The 15,394-nt window shown below is 54.5% G+C and overlaps 1 protein-coding gene across 3 annotated transcripts in view; it reads left to right on the top strand.

The window, feature by feature from the left end:
• The first annotated feature begins 8,760 nt into the window (after positions 1 to 8,760).
• SLC45A4 (solute carrier family 45 member 4) overlaps positions 8,761 to 15,394 on the top strand; it is a 70,194-nt gene continuing 63,560 nt past the window's right edge. The window contains exon 1 of one of the 3 annotated variants that reach the window (XM_074353180.1): positions 8,761 to 9,001. The gene's annotated coding sequence lies outside the window, so the exon portion shown is untranslated. The remainder of the gene's footprint in view (positions 9,002 to 15,394) is intronic. The other 2 variants (XM_074353179.1, XM_074353178.1) reach the window with 2 other exon arrangements.

Genomic DNA, 15,394 nt, shown 5'->3' with positions numbered 1-15,394 from the left:
AAGCCCTGCCCCGCCATGGTCCCCTGCTCTGCCTAGGCCCATAGGCATTCTCCAGGCAGCAGCCTGGGGACCTTTTAAAATGTTAAGTTCAGTGTGTCCCTCCTCTGCCAGGCCTCCTGACCCCACAGCCCTGTGACAGCACCCCTCCTCCCGGCCTCCTTCGTCGGCTTTCTTTTTCTCGGGAGTATTGATAACCATTAGGTACCTGTTGCTATGTCTCACCCCTAGAATACAAGCCCCCTGAGAGTGAAAACTTTGTGTCACACGTGCTCAGTGAGACCCCAGCACCTCTAGACAGTCTGTTCTATTTGCTGAATGGACAGCCATGTGAACAAGTGAATGTGTGTGATTGGACAGGAGGGCAGCGGAACCAGGAGGCAGTCCTATTTTAGCTCATTTCTGAAGGGTGTGCCGATTCTGGCCTGGCCCAGGAAGGGGAGGAACTCCTCCCTAACCCTGACCCCCTCACCCCAGACAGTGGGCCTCTGTGAGCAGGGCCAGGACCTGCCACCTGCCCACAGGGTCACTTGCTCGTAGCTCCTTGGTGAACCGGCCAGGTGTGGGCATGTGCTGACCGCAGCCAGGGAGCCCAGGAGCAGCGAGGCAGGGTGGGCCTGTCCTGCAGGCTGAGAGGGTTGCGGATCCAGTGGCCAGGGCTAGGGGGAGGACCAGGTGGTAGGTCAGGGAGAGAGCTCCAGCGAGGGGCCGAAAGAGACCCCCCCCCCCCGCACATTGTGAGGGAAGGGAGATGCCCAGCCCCTGGCATGAGACCAAATGGCTTCCAGGATGGACACCCTTGGGACTGTCCCCTCTCCCCTTCAGGCCTCTCCGCAAGGTTCACTTTGCAAGGGATCACACCTGACCTCCCCTGCCCCAGCACTTCCTCCCTCCTGCTCCTGCCCAGCACCTGCCATCGCCTCCTCTCCCTGCAATGCCTGTTCTTGTCTGTCTCCCAGCTGCAGGCAAATTCCAGGAGAAGAGACTGTGTTGGTCTCTTTTCTTCATTGCTGCTTCCAAAGCATCTCTGACAGTGGGGGGCACAGAGCAAGGGCACAGTCAACATTTATCTCATGAATGAATGGAACTCACATAGGCCAGCCCTCGGCACCCAGGGAGGTCCCCACAAGTGTTAGCCATTGGTACAACTGCACCCCCATGTAAGCTCAGGCCCTTACCTTGCCTCTTAGGTCCCCATCTGCAAAATGAGGACAAAACCGTCTGATCTCATATGGTTCCTATGAGTGGACAGGAAAAGTGTCTTATAAAGTGCTGATTTCTCTGTACATAGCAATTCAGAACACAATCAAAGCCCAGCTTTATTTTTTGCCACATGCCAGGGGAGGCCAGGATGACTGTGCACTGGGGTGGTCTGGGAGGGCTTCCTGGAGGAGGCACAAGTAAAAGGGTGGGCACTTCTGGTAGGAGGAACGAAGGTAGGAGGAGAGAAAGCAGACTCAGAGGACTGAGGGGAGCTGCCAACAAAGCAGGGGTGGGGGTGGGAGTCCTGGCTGGAGACCATGAGCTGGCTGGAACACCCCAGGGGCCCACCCTGCCCTTGTTGACATCAGCAGGTGCGGCCTCTGCCAGAGGCCCTGGGTGGAGTGGCCCCACACATCACCTACTTTCACCCTTCATTCTGAGAAGTTCTGCCAAATGCCCCACCCTTCACCTGCCGTAGGCAGTTGGCTCCCTGCCTCCTGTCCAGGTCACCCTGGTCATTTGTGTCACGGCTGAGCTGAAGGGACCCTGATCATCCCCCCACCCCAATCCTGACAAGTGGACTCGGGATGTGAGCAGAGGCTGCAGCCTCTCCTCACTCTGACAGTCCGGGAGCTCCTGGCTCTGTGACCTTGGGGGAGGACACCAGGACTCAGGGCCAGGCAGCCCGCATTCAAATCCCAGCTCAGCCACTTGCCCCCTGCAGGACACCAGGACTGCCACCTTACCTCTCTGTGCCTCAGTTTCCTCTTCTAGCAGACAGGGATGCTGACACGCTGAGCTCAGGGCTGCTGCAGGCAAGAGGTGACCTTATCCAGGCAGGGCCTGGGTTGGTGTTCAGCCCATCATGGCGATCACTCTTCATCCTTCCCCAGGCTCGTGAGTTCAAGCCAGACAGACATTAGCACTGAACCCAGGTACCCAATTTACAGGTGAGAACACTGAGGCACAGAGAAGCAAAGAGACTCCTTCACAGCCAGGACCTACTACACAATTTTTAGGGTAAAATGAAATATTGGGTCTCCTTGGTCACAAGTTATCTGGAATTGCAGAATGGCAGTGGTGATGCATTAAACCAAGCATGGGGCCATTCTGAGCAGGGCGCCCGTGTGATGCTGGCAAGGACGGGGTTAAGCAAGGACTGGGACCCAGATGGGTTGGCACCCAGCTGTCCCCACCTGAGGACTCTTGGGCCCCTTCCCGCAAGAACCCGGACTGCCCCACACTTGGGGGCTCCTGCAGGGACTCCAGGCCCCACAGGTATTGGGACAGGAGGATGTTCTGTTCCCCAGTCTTTCCTGAGGCCTGGGCCGGGAAAGGAATTGAGAGGCTGGGATTCCAGTCACGGTGTGTGTCTGTGTGTGTGTGTCTGTGCGTGCGTACGAGCGTGAGTGTGCCTTCTTTAAGGCTCTGTGAACCCCTCCGTAGGACTTTGCATCCCCGAACGTGCTGGCTCCCCTATGAGACTCAGCTGCCTAAGGAGCCATCATCAAAATGGACTCCTCTGGTGGGTGCTGGGGTGGGGTAAGCACTGCCCTCTTTTTTAAAATAATAAGTTTCACTTATTTAGCAGGTTTAATTGTAGGACTAAGACAGCTGCAGAGACAGGCATGGCCTGTCACATCCATGCGCCCTTCCCCGCCCGGAGGGAACCTGCCGCCCCCTTCAGCACATCTTCCCCACACCCGGCCCGTCCCAGCCCCAACCCGCTCATCTTGTCCGAACCAGCCAGGCGTTTTCCAATCTCCAAGCTAGAAGGCCCTCCCCACTTCCTGGTGAAAACCAGCCCGGGTCTCTTCTGGGGAACTCCCCCAGGCTGGGGGAGGTGGGGAAGTGCTGCTCCGGTGGCCACAGCTGGTCACCCTGGTGCTGCTGCTGCTGACGGGGCACAGCCAGTGTGGCTGCATGTGCATCCTTTCCCCCGTGCCCCTCGCTGCAGCCCTGTGCTCTGGAAGCAACATCCTGTCCACCTCTCAGATGAGGAGAGGAAGGTTCAGGACTGAGTGGGGCTCACTCAGGACACAGAAGCAATAGAATGACCTGGAAGGAGCCCAAATTTCCAACTTGTGACCCCAGGTGTCCATACGACTCAGAAACGTATGGCCACATGGCCATGGGTCAGCCTACGGCCAGGGAGCCATATGACCCCAAGAATCTATGTGCTCCCAGATGGTCAGATGACCCCTGCATAGCCATATGGCCCTGGGAGGCCGTATGACCCTGGGCAGCCATGGGACCCCAGGTAGCTGTATGAACCCAGGTGGCTGTGTGATTTCAGGGAGCCATATGACCCTGAGAAGCCTCATAACCCCCAGAAGCCACATGACCTTGGAAAGCTGTGTGACCCCCACATAGCCATATGACCCCGGGAAGCTATATGAGGCCAAGTGGCTATGCGACCTGTGGAAGCTCTATGACCCTGGGTATCTAAGGACCTCAGGTGTCTGTAAGACCCTAGGTAGCCTTCTGACTCTGGGAAGTCGTATGACCCAGAGTACCGCTATCACCCCAGGGAGCCTGAAGCGCTCTTGACAATTTCAGCACCTGGAGGTCCCTCCATGGTTCTGTCCCCCTTGGAGCTGGGCAGGCAGTGTCCTCTGAGGTCTCATGTTTTATCACGGGCAATCGGGGAACCTTGCCGTGCTGCAGATCTGGGAACCGTAGGGCATGGGCCCACCTACCCTGCATCCCAGGAAGTCCACACCGCATTCTCTGAGGGCTCCAAGACTCTCTGTGTTGCCTTGGGGCTCACAGAAATGAGGTCTTTCTCCCAAGGTCACACGGGGAAGTGGCAGAAGGGGAAATCTGCCCCCATGATTTCCATTCTGGAGGGAAGTGGTTATCGGGCAGAGAACTGGAACCCAGCGCCCTGAGAACCCAGCCTGGCTCAGAGCAGGGGCTCAGAAATACCTTTTGATAAATGAACACGTTCACTGAGATCCTGGGACTTTACAGAAGTTTTTAAAGTGTTTGCTGCTTAAACAACAAAGGAGAGGTTTGCAAAGGAGCACAGGAGGCACCCTCTAAAGGGCTGTCTGGTTGATACTCATTCAGCTGCTGGCTCTCTGACCACACCCCCCACACCCCCCACACCCCCCACACCCCCGCCATCCCCGCGGCCCCTCTACGTGGGCAGACTACAGTCTCAGGACAGAGCTCCCATCTCAGTTCCCCAAAGAGATCTGGTGAGATAGGGAGGGGGCCAGGCGCACAGTAGGCCCTCAGTGAATAAGGAGGCTTATTGTTTCAATCACATTGAAATCTGAGCCATCCAGTCAACCGAGTTCCAGGCATACCAGCTCCCTTCCGGCGCCAGCCCCTGGGAAGTGCTCAGCGGGCACCGAGATGGTGCTCACTCACTGATGGATACGGCCTCATCCATTTCTCCTAACAGCCCTGCCAGGCAGGAACTGCCATCTTCCTGAAAGCTAAGGATACCCAGGTCTGTGTAGCTGAGGGGACCTGCCCAAGGTCAGAGAGCTGGTTAGGGGCCAGTCCGGGTTTCGGCCCGGGCAGGGGTGCTCCCTGTCTGTGCTCCTGATCTACACCTTCTCCAGGTAAGGTCCCCTCCATTTCACAGACTCAGGCTCATTTACAATGAAGTCAAAGTTCAAACCCAGATCCTGGGACCCCTGGGGCCTATCTGCTGGTCACCCCTCCACTTCTCAAACCCTGACCTGCTCTGAATCTTGCCCCACCCTCCCATCCTCTCCCAGTCTCCCGGCACCAGAATCAGGGATGCTAAGTGTCACTGGGGCTTCATGCCCTCTGATGCGGGTGTCCTGACCAGGGTCGGGTCACACGATGAAGATGAAAGCTCTTGACCCATGTAGGCGTGTGACTGTGGGAAACACATGGAACACCTGGTCCAGTCCTCAGCAAGGACCCAGGCAAGCTTGGCTCATGCTGTTTCAGGCGCCCGTGGACACCTCCCCAAAGTCTCTCCATGGGCCCTAACTTAGAAATTGCTTTTCTCTCTCTTCTCTGTCCTCTCTCCCTCCAAACATGTCTTCAACCCTACTGTGGTCAGGCTCTGGGATGTGTCAGTGAACCTGACCTGGTGCCAGTCCCTTGGACAGGGCTCACAGGCCACTGGAGAGACAGAAAATGCCCAGTTAATGCCAAAACTCAATAGTCTGAAATGATTAGTGAAGGGGCAGAGTGCCTCAGAGCTTACAGGAGGGAGCCACTCATAATTCCAAGGCAGGACACCTGGAAGGGCTTCCTGGAGGAGGTGCTTCATGGTGAATATCCAGAAATTATCAAGGTTACAGTTTTATAGTTCTTAGGCCCTGGAAGTCCATGGAGGAGGCAGACATAGCCCTGCTCCAAGGGTCCCCATGGGAGGTGGGGAGAAGGCAAGTTTGCACAAGAGGCCATGGACACTTCCCACAAGTGTCCCTGCCGGTCATAATGCTTACAAATGAGGACACAGGATTGGCTCCATAATTTGTTTAAAATTATTAAGACTTGAAAGAGTGACAACAGAGCAGTAAAACAGGAGTGGAGCTCTTCTGAGTCTAGGTTGCACACCTGTGACAGGTAGGTGCCCACACACACCCTGCTCTGGAGCCAGGCCAAAGCCCAGGACAAGAGGACTTCCCACGTGTCAAGCTCTTTCCTCACAGGACTGGGGGCCCAGTCACTCCACAGGGAGTGAGGAGAGGCTGCTGGAGGCCCCGCTGGCCCCATTCCTAGGCCCTCATGGGCGGCTAGATGGTGGGGCCACAGGCCACAGACACATTTCCCACTCTGTCTCAGCCAGCTCAGGCCTCTGCAATGAGAGTAGCAGAGTCTGGCTGACTCAGACAATGCACACCAGCTTCTCCCAGCTCTGGACACCGGGAAATCCGAGATCAGGGCTGGGGAGGCCGGGTTCTGAGGGGGCCTCCTCCCGGTTATGTTCACACAGCCTTCCTTGGTGCACGCACGCAGAGAGAGAGGAAGTAAGCTCTCTCCTGCCTCTTCTTGTAAGGACACGAGTCTCATCAGGAGGGCTCTCCCCTACCGTGACCTCATCACCTCCCAAGGGCTCACCTCCAAATATCATCCCATTGGAGGTAAGGTTTCAAGAAGAATTTTGGGGAGTTACAAATACGCAGTCCATAACACCTTTCCTGGTGGTGGCACCTGGATGAGGCCCTGGCTGGCTAGGCTGAGATGGAGTGCTGGTGGAGTGGCCCTGCCCTGGCCCTAGTGCACGTGCTTACGCACATACACACATACATACACACGTGCAGCTTTGGGCAAGTGCACTTTGGGGCCATACTTTTCCTTAATTTTGCTCTCCGTCCAATCTCTCTGTGGAGCTCCAGATGACAGAAGGAAATCCCATCTCTTTCATTCATTTACTGCTTCAGAAATTTATGGAGCACCCAGCGTTGGTCAGATCCTTCTGCTGGGCTCCGTGGCTGCAGTGGCTGGTAAGCTGCATTGTCTGTGCTGTCACTGCGTTGTGTGAATGTATCACGGTTTATACATCCATTCTACGGCTGATGGGTATTTGTGTTTCCCCCTCCACTGTGGCATCCTTACCGAGAGAGAGCAGATCCTGTTGTCAGCTCTTGTCCTACCTAGAACCTGGCATAGTACATGGCCCGTGGCAAGCATTCAGTCATCAGTTGTTGAATGAATGAAAATAAAGAAGCTTCAACAAATACAGCATTTAGTGAATACCAGTGCTTAACGAATAATCAAAGTTACTAAGTCCTTACTCTGTGCTCCTTACTTTTATGAAGCCTTTTGAAAAAGCATTATGTAATCCTCACGTTGACTTGTGAGCAACGTATTATCAGAAGTCTCATTTATAGATGAGGACTCTGAAAGATGAAGTCAGGTGCCCAAGACCATGCAGTTGGCACACAGGACTGCCGGAATTACTTCTGCCTCCGTCCTCTGGACACAGGAGCCAAAACCCAATAGGGCAGGTAGATAGACAGTTATGAGCAGCCAGGACACGTCAGGTGCCACTTTCTGCTCTTTATCTATACACTCCTGATGTTCTTTTTAAGCCCTCACTGAAGTGTCACATACACATGTGATGAATACACAGCTGGAGAAAATGTCACAAACTGAACACATCCGTGTAATCAGCACGCCAGACATTCCCTTCGAGGCCTGGCTCTGGCACCCCTCTCTCCAAGGTTAATCACTATCTTGACTTCTATCACCATTTACCTACACGTCTACCAGTTTATATACATGGAATCCTGCATGCTTTAGGGTTTGACTTTTTTATTCCTCATGTGTGAGAGTCATCCATATTGCTGTGTGTAGTTATAGATTATTCATTGTCATTGCTTTGTGTGAATATACCACAATTTATGTATCCATTCTATGGTGGATGGGCATTTAGGCAACTTCTACCTTCCGGCTATTAAAAATGGAGCTGCTATGAACAGAAATAGGATCATATAAGGTATGCATCTAGGAGGCTTTACATAGAATCAAGTACTTTTAAACAGATTTCCAAGGTGGCTGCAATACTTTGCATCCCCACCAGTGTATGAGAGTTCCAGTTGCTCCACTTCCTTGTCAACACTTAATATTGTCAGATCTCCCCATTTTTACTGCTCTGGAGGCTGTGCAGTGCACCCTTTATTTCTAAATACCTTCAGCAACCCCATGAGACGGATTTTATGATCTCTATATTACAGATGAGGACACCGCGGCTCTGAGAGGTGAAGCAATTTCTCTAGAGCCACTTAAACCCTGACATAGGCGCAGCGCTGTCTGATCTCAGCCCAATTTATCATGTTTCTCCGTTTGTCAAGCTCCTTTCCCGACCTTGTCCCCAGGGTTTCCTAGCAGCCCCATCCTACGGAGTATAGCCATTCTACTTGCTGGGTGACACGGGATCCGTGCCCTTGGCATGGGTCGGGCCGCGAGCGGAAGCCTCGGGGTCTGGGGTCCTGCCCAGCTCTCCAGGGCGCTCCTCCGCTGCAAGGGGCAGGGGCGCACTGAGCGTGGAAGATGCGTGAGGCGTGGGGAGAGGGAGACGGCTCATGGCGAGGTAGGAGGGTTTTGTAAGAGACCCAGAGCTGGGTACGAAGGCGGTCGCACCTAGGGGCGGAGCCCACCCCGCCCATCACGGGCTGGGGGCGGAAGGTTGGGAGGAGGGTGTTTGCAGAGGGGCTAGGCTGTTGGCGGGCGCGAGGCTCTCCCGGCCCCTCTGCGCGGAGGGCGTTTGGGGAGAGAGAGGAGTGGGGAGAGGCGGGGGCTGCAGGTTCTCCTTCCCGCCGCTACCTAGAGGGACGCGACCGGAGTCGGGGTTCAGGGCTCTCGATGAGGGTCTGCTGCTCAGGCCGCGAGGAGCGGGGGCTGCGATCGCGCAGCAGCCCCTTCCCACAGGCAGAAGGCGGGACGGGGCCAGGGGCGGGGCCAGCCAAGGGGCGGGGCCTCGCCCAGAGGGGCGGGGCAGTGTGGTGGGCGGGGCGCACGGCGACCAATGGGCGCGAGAGACGCAGGTCCCGCCCCGACCCCCCGCGGCGACTGCTGCATAGTCATGAGCGCAGGCCGGCGCTGCGTCAGCGGAAGCGGCGCGAGGCGGCTGTTTCCGACCTGATAAAGCGGCGTTGTCCTCGCGCGCCGACCGCAGCCTCGTAGCGCTCCCTCTGCGCCCGCTTCGCTCTCTGACTGACCGCCCGGCCGGCCGGCCGAGGAGCAGCCGCCGCCGGGCCCCGCCGCCGCCGCCCCCGAAGCGCCGCGCCCCCGCTGTCCCCGCCCGGCCCGGCCCGGCCGCCCAGCCGCGCCGCCGCCCCGCGGCCCCGGCCGGAGGAGACAGGTGAGCGGCCGCCCCGCCGGCCCGCCGCCCCCGGCCGCGCACCTGGGTGCCCGGCACCTGCCGCTCCCTGACCCCACCCCCACACGGCTGCGGCCTCGAGCTCCGGGTCCCTCTCCTGGCTGCCTGGCATGTCTTCCCCGGGGAGGAGACGTCCAGGACGCGGCCAGCCGGCTGGGCACCCGCCCCCGTCCTTGACCTGTTCCTTTCTGCACCCGGACTGCACCTGCCCCTCCTCGTCTCCGCCCACCCCCACCCGGCCTCCTGGAGTATCCCGGGCCCTTCCTTGCGGTGTGCACCTTCCCACGGACCCTGCCCTGGTCCCATCCCTCAGCATCCCCACCCCTGTCTCCTCGAATTATTCTACCTGGAGGGAAGCCTGGCTCCTCCATCCGACCCTGCCCTGCACCCTCGGCTTGACATCACCAACTTCTGAGAGTTCAGCCTCTGTCGCCTCTGCCTGAACCCCCAGCACACTCACGCCCTCAGCCCGCCTAGCCGGGCTTCCACACCTGGGGCTCGGAGCTGCCTCCTGGGCTATGCTTGTTTTTGTCTTATCTGCACTGTCCCCTGGTCTGTCCCTTTGAAGACACCTCCTACAGCCAAGCTGCCCCTGGAGGAGAGGGGCCAGTGCATCTCTGCAACCAGGTCCAGAGCTCCTGCTCTGCAGAAGTCCCGGCACGTTATCTGCGTCTCAGCACCACTTTCCCTTTCCCGTGCTGCCTGCGCTGCCCAGAGCTCTTGAGTTTAACCCATTCCTCCCCAAGGTGTGTTGCTCTTGATCGGGTTCCTTGGGAGCAGCAAAGGGCTTTATCAGGGGGTGTATGTCAAAATGGGAGGGGTGTTGGTTTGGAAAAAGCACAGCCTCCAGGTTAACCATAGTGATTCTGGGTGTGTGGCAGGGGAGCACTTGATCTAGGGAGTGTGAGTTTTTTTTTTTTTTTTCTTTCCCAGTGGGGCACTGATGGGTCAGACTGAGCCACCCAGCCCCATCGGATACCCCAGCTGACTCCAGCAGAAGAGGCCCTGTCGCTCCTGGTTATTGGGGCATCTCCTAGCCTAAGGCCTGGGAAGGGAGGAGGGTTTAGAAGATGAGTGATTGAAGCAGTTGTTTTGGGGTCAAATGATCGTCAGCATCGAAGCCCATTTCTCCGGGGAAAACCCAGATCGATCTTCCCGGCATTATGCGAGTGTGCCCTGCTCTTCCCTGCAGCCGTTCCCCTTCTCCCATCCACAAAAGGCAGGTAGGGTGTGGGGGAATCTTTCATCTCTTCCATTCTTTGCTTATAGTAGGAGAAAAAGGAAGAAAATCAAAAGCTGAGGGTTGTTTTACTGAGGAAGAAATGTAACAAATGTCTGGGGCTCAGAAACAGTAGCTCTAGCCTCCTTTAAAAAATGCATACTCTTCACTTTGCTGCTAGATCTGAATTCTATACTAAAAGGAAGAGTTAAGTGTTTATAATCTGCTTGAAGGTGGGGAGGGTCAGCAGCTGTGCCCTGGAGCGCTGCAGGCCCCAGGTGGGAAGACGCAGGCCGCTGAAGGACACCAGTGCTTCTGGAGAGGGGGTGGGGAATAGGTGGTCTTAAAAACCAGGAATTTCAGTCCCATGCAGGCTAATTGTTTTTTATGGGCAGCAGCTGTAAAGGAAAGATGGGGCTTGATGGAGATGCATTTGAAATGCATATTAGGTATTTAGTGGTGGGCGTGTGTGGACTGGGTGTCTCCCTGGGGCGGCTGCCTGGGGGGCTCCGGGCCTTTGAGGGTTGCTGGCTTCCCTTGCAGAGCTGTGTGCTGCAGTCTTGGCCCATGTCGTGTGGTGAAAGCGGAGCAGAGATGGGACTGGGTAATCTCCAAGGTGGCTTGTAGTTTCCACCCTTCTGGGGCTGTCTCTACCCTCAACTTTGCTTATCAGAGAGTGGGAAGGGGCAGGAGGAGCTTGGGAACGGGACTCTGCCCACTCGGAGCCGGGAGATCCCACCCTGCAGGTCTGCAGGGGAGGAGGGGCTGCGGCAACAGCAGTTCCCCCATCCCCAGTGGAGGAAAGGAACCCAACTAGGTATTTTAGCCAGCAGCTAGTTTCCTTGGTGTTGTGTTGGTTTTATCCATGTTGTCAGAGGGATGGTGGGGAGGAGAGAGGATGGCCTTGCAGGAGTCCTGGCTGTGCTATCATTTTCTGAATGTGGTGCCTATCTGTCCCTGTCACTCGTCTGCATCCTCTGCCCTCTCCTGCTCCTGCTGTGGGGCCCAGAAGCCCAGCCCTGCGTAGCCGGCAGGGGTGGTTTGTGACTAACAGCCTCTCAGCGTGGCACAGGGTTGAGGGCGTCTGGGTGAGCGCCGTAGGTGGCGGGCAACCCCAAATTGCCGTGCCCTCCTCGGGAACACCCCTGGCAGAGCCGGGGCTGTAATTTACGGAGCCGGAATGTGCTGGAAGCCGCGTTCCTACAGAGGTCGGGAGAGGATGCTGTCCCGTGCCCGCGTCCTCTGGTTTCCCAGCTTTTTTTTTTTTTTTAATCGCAGCATCATTCTGCGGATGAAGGTGCACTCCGCGAAACACCATTGGGGGGATGGCCTCCACTCCAAGCCAGGCAATAGGAGAGCAATTTAGCTTTGCTGAGTGGAAATCTGACCAGAGGAGAAAAGCCTCTCAGATTAACAGCGGCCATATAGAAAGGAGGGGGTGGTAGAGGACCCCAGAGCCAGAGCCCGAGTCCCACTGTCCGCGGGGTCTCCCAGGCCAGGGCCAGGCCCGCGGCCCCTCCCCCACCCACACCCAAACAAGGTCCGCTTGTTTAGATTAGCTTAATTATCCCACCAAAATCAATGAACAAGGATCTTTTTAAACGTAGAACTTTCAAATGTGCTTTTAGTGGCTTTTCTTCCCCCTTTAAGGTATCAAATGCTAAGCCTTTGTGAAATGAGGCACTCTGAGCAAGCTGGGAGATGGTGGACCTTTTTAATACACACGCAGAGGAATCTTCCTGCCTCCAGCCAGACCAGTGTACACAGTGGTCGTTTTTCAACCCACTGCCACTTGGGTAGCAGTGACTTTGGAAATGTTTACTGGGGGCCTAATAGTGTTTGTGAACCTGTTTTCTTGGCAAGTGACTTTTAGACGAGGCCTTTTAAGAAGATTAAGATCCACAGGCTGGCAAGGCAACAGCTCCATCATCCCCGGTTGTTTTCAGATGTTCCTTTTACACCTGGTTTCCCCAGCGGCCCTCCCGCAGCAGTTCCCACCTCAGCCTCCCAGGACGTCAGAAGTGTGGTCAGGTGGCCTGCCTGGGTCATTTGTTGAGCATGCTCATGTTGAGTTAAGCACACTGCTAGCTTTTTGAGAGAGATTTGGGAAAGAAGACAGATCCCCAAGGTTGGTGAGAAGGGCTCTGGGTTCTGGCTGGTGTGGAAGCCCAGGCGAGGTAGAGGTGATCAGAGTAAATAGCAGAGTCTGTCGGGGGCTCCCAAATGCAGGAGTGGGGGTGCTGACTGCCCCAGGGTGGGATCCCCTCGCAGCTGGAGGGATTTGCAGAACCACTTCAAGTTACGAAGCGTGGCTGTCTTGCCCTCCCACCTCTGCCTGGCCCGAAGCCCGGGGAGGGAAGCTTTGTTCCACCTAGGTTGTTGATGTCTGCATCCTCCCAGACCTGCTGAAGGGCTTTGCTGGCAGTGAGAGGAGAACAGCATTCCTGGACCAGTGCCCGAAAGGCGCTCTGTTTTGCTGCGTTCGGGGAGTACCTTCCAGCCTGGGGTTCTGTGGTGCAGCTGGTTTTGAGTTACTGGAGTTTGCTGGAGGGGCCTCTCCTGGGGTTCTGCCTTTAAATCCTGGAGTCAGTTAAATTGGTCGGCGACCAGGTTCTTCCCGTTTCAAAGAAAGGGAAATCTTGGGTGCAAAATTCATAGCAGACCCTTAAAACAGGTAAAGAAGTATTGGAACAGGTCCTTATTATCTAGTCCAGGTGTAGTGGTGGCTGTACTGTTTCATACAGATCTTGCTACTCAGTTTTAAGCAGCCACCTGGACATTGTAAGGCCAGAAAACAGTAAATAAGCTCCTCATTGCCAACATTTCAGTCACTGTTTTGGGAAAATGTATTTATCCAAAAGAGTACGACTTTTGGTTTGGAAGGGGTAGGGGACCTTTTTCCATCAATTATTTTGAGCGGAGGGGTTTTGACATCTCTGCAGCAGGGATGAGCTTGTCTGTCCAGTGGGCATGGACACTGGGCGGGGGGAGGGGAGCACCAGCTGAGTGAGTAGTAGGCGGTCCTTTCATCACTGCGACCGGTTACCTTAGGACAACATCAGAGTTAACGCTGCCTCAAAGAAGAGATCTTCAGACACTTTTGCTCCTGTTCTGTAAAATAACTGAAGAACTTTGGGTGTATTTTTAAGCTGACATCTAAACGTTTTCTTGCTAATATTAAATTGGCGTAAAAGATGTAATTTCCAGTTTATTATACGTAGACATTTAAAATAACTATTATATTGCCCTTAAAAGTTTCTAATGTTAAAAAAAATTTTTTAAGTTTTAATGTTGAACACTCATAACGATTTGATAACCTGCATCACCCGTTAAAAAAGGAGCAAACTGTTCTTAACAGTTGTCACCCAGGCATCTTCTCTTCCTGAACCTGAACCTTTGCTCCGTCTCCCCTCGTGGAGTTTTATTCTAGTGTCATGCACTTTTATACTTGAAAGCCTTTTATTGATCATTCGTCACACTTCTCTGTTGCAAAAATATACATAAACTGCAATTTAAAGCATGTCTATGATCATAAGGCTCTGTTAATTCCAGAAGAATTTTTTGTCACTGTAAATGTCATCAGTACAAAATTGATCATGGAAGCAAAAATGTATTGATCTTGATAAATAATTACTGAATGCACAAAATAAAAATACATTGGAGGAGTGTGTCTTACAGAGCTGGTTGGAGATCTGTTTAAAGTGCCTCAGTGAGAGGCATTGTCCGCCTGCCCTTGGCGCCAGGTATGCACTTGCTACAGGAACATTCCCTGAGAGAGTGCCTTCTGCCAGGGGAAGGGAGAGTGTGGAGGCAACCTAGGTCTCAGGCACTTCAACACTGAAGGTCTGTAGGCTGTTTCTCAAAGTCGCCCGCGCCTGAGAACCCCGGGGACGTCTTTGCGTTTGACACCTGCTGGAAAATGCCTCTGCCGTATCACACTGCTGTGCTTGGTGGACGGAGGGGTAAAGAACTCTTCGCCACTTCATTAAATTATGACATCAGTGCTGGCCCACGTGTGCTTTAACGTTTAATTACATGTTTTCTAGATGGGCTGTGTCAAAGGGCAAGAGATGACACGTCCCGTAAGTACGTGTGCTACGGCTCATGGCAACGCGTGTTTTTAAATTGAAGTGTAGCTGATGTACAATGTTGTGTTAGCTTCTGGTGCACAGCGCAGTGATTCAGGTGTCCATGTAAATATGTGTATATTCCTTTTCATTTGCTGTTTCATTATAGGCTATTTCAGTGTATTGGATATAGTTCCCTGGGCTACACAGTTGGACCTTATTGTTTATCTGTTTTTGGCAATGCATTTTTATTTGATTGGGTTAAAATGTAAGCATGTAGAATTGTGCTTTGAGTTAAATTTTAATTTTCCAGAAAGAGGTGTTAGAAGCGGAAAAGACTGCTTGGCTGGGCTTTGGATTCCAAAGAGGTTTCCGCCCCGCAGGAATCCAGTAAGCCTGCTCTGCCTGTCTCCCTTCTCCAGGCAACAGTGAGTGTGTTCCGGGAGGGGAGTGTTGTCTTCTTGTCTCTGGGGTGGGGGCCGCTCTGGGTTGTGAGAGGCTCCTAGGGGTGCAGAGGAGCCTGGCGGGTCCGGGTTGGTGAGAGTGGGGCCTCTCTCTCCCTGGGCGGTGGGCTGAGGTTGGCGTCAGTTCCCAAGAACTCGCTCAGAGCTGCTCGGCAGTGCTGGGCTGCGCTGCTCTTGGGTAAACTGGAGATGCTCTTGAAGCATGAACATTGACCGTTTGTAGCCTAAAAGCCAATTGAAATCTGATATGAAAGTAAGTTTAGTAATTAAGACACAACAACACGTTGCTCCACCTTCATGCCCTGAAACAGAAAGTGCTCTGGATTGAGAGCTCTAGAGCTTCGTGTCACGGGATAGTTATGACATGTGGGGGTTCCAGGTGACTCGGGGCCTCTGCTCGATCCGCTTTGTCGGGGCAAAGGCAAGCTGCTCGCCCGGCTCTTTGGATTTTGGTAACGTGGGTCCTCTTGGAGTTTTCCCTGTCTTCTGTCCCCAGGTCTGGCCATTGAGAGTCCACTTACGAAAGCTTCACTTTGAAGGCGGACTTGTAAATACTCGGGACGCCATGTGTTTCCCCAGATTGTGAGGCAGTGCCTTTGTTTCTAGAGATAAGCGAGCTAGTTCC

This window comes from Camelus bactrianus, chromosome 25, assembly GCF_048773025.1.
Source record: "Camelus bactrianus isolate YW-2024 breed Bactrian camel chromosome 25, ASM4877302v1, whole genome shotgun sequence".
Taxonomy (NCBI): Eukaryota; Metazoa; Chordata; class Mammalia; order Artiodactyla; family Camelidae; genus Camelus; species Camelus bactrianus.
The sequence above is the reverse complement of the archived record's forward strand: the minus strand, read 5'-3'. Positions and strand labels throughout refer to the sequence as shown.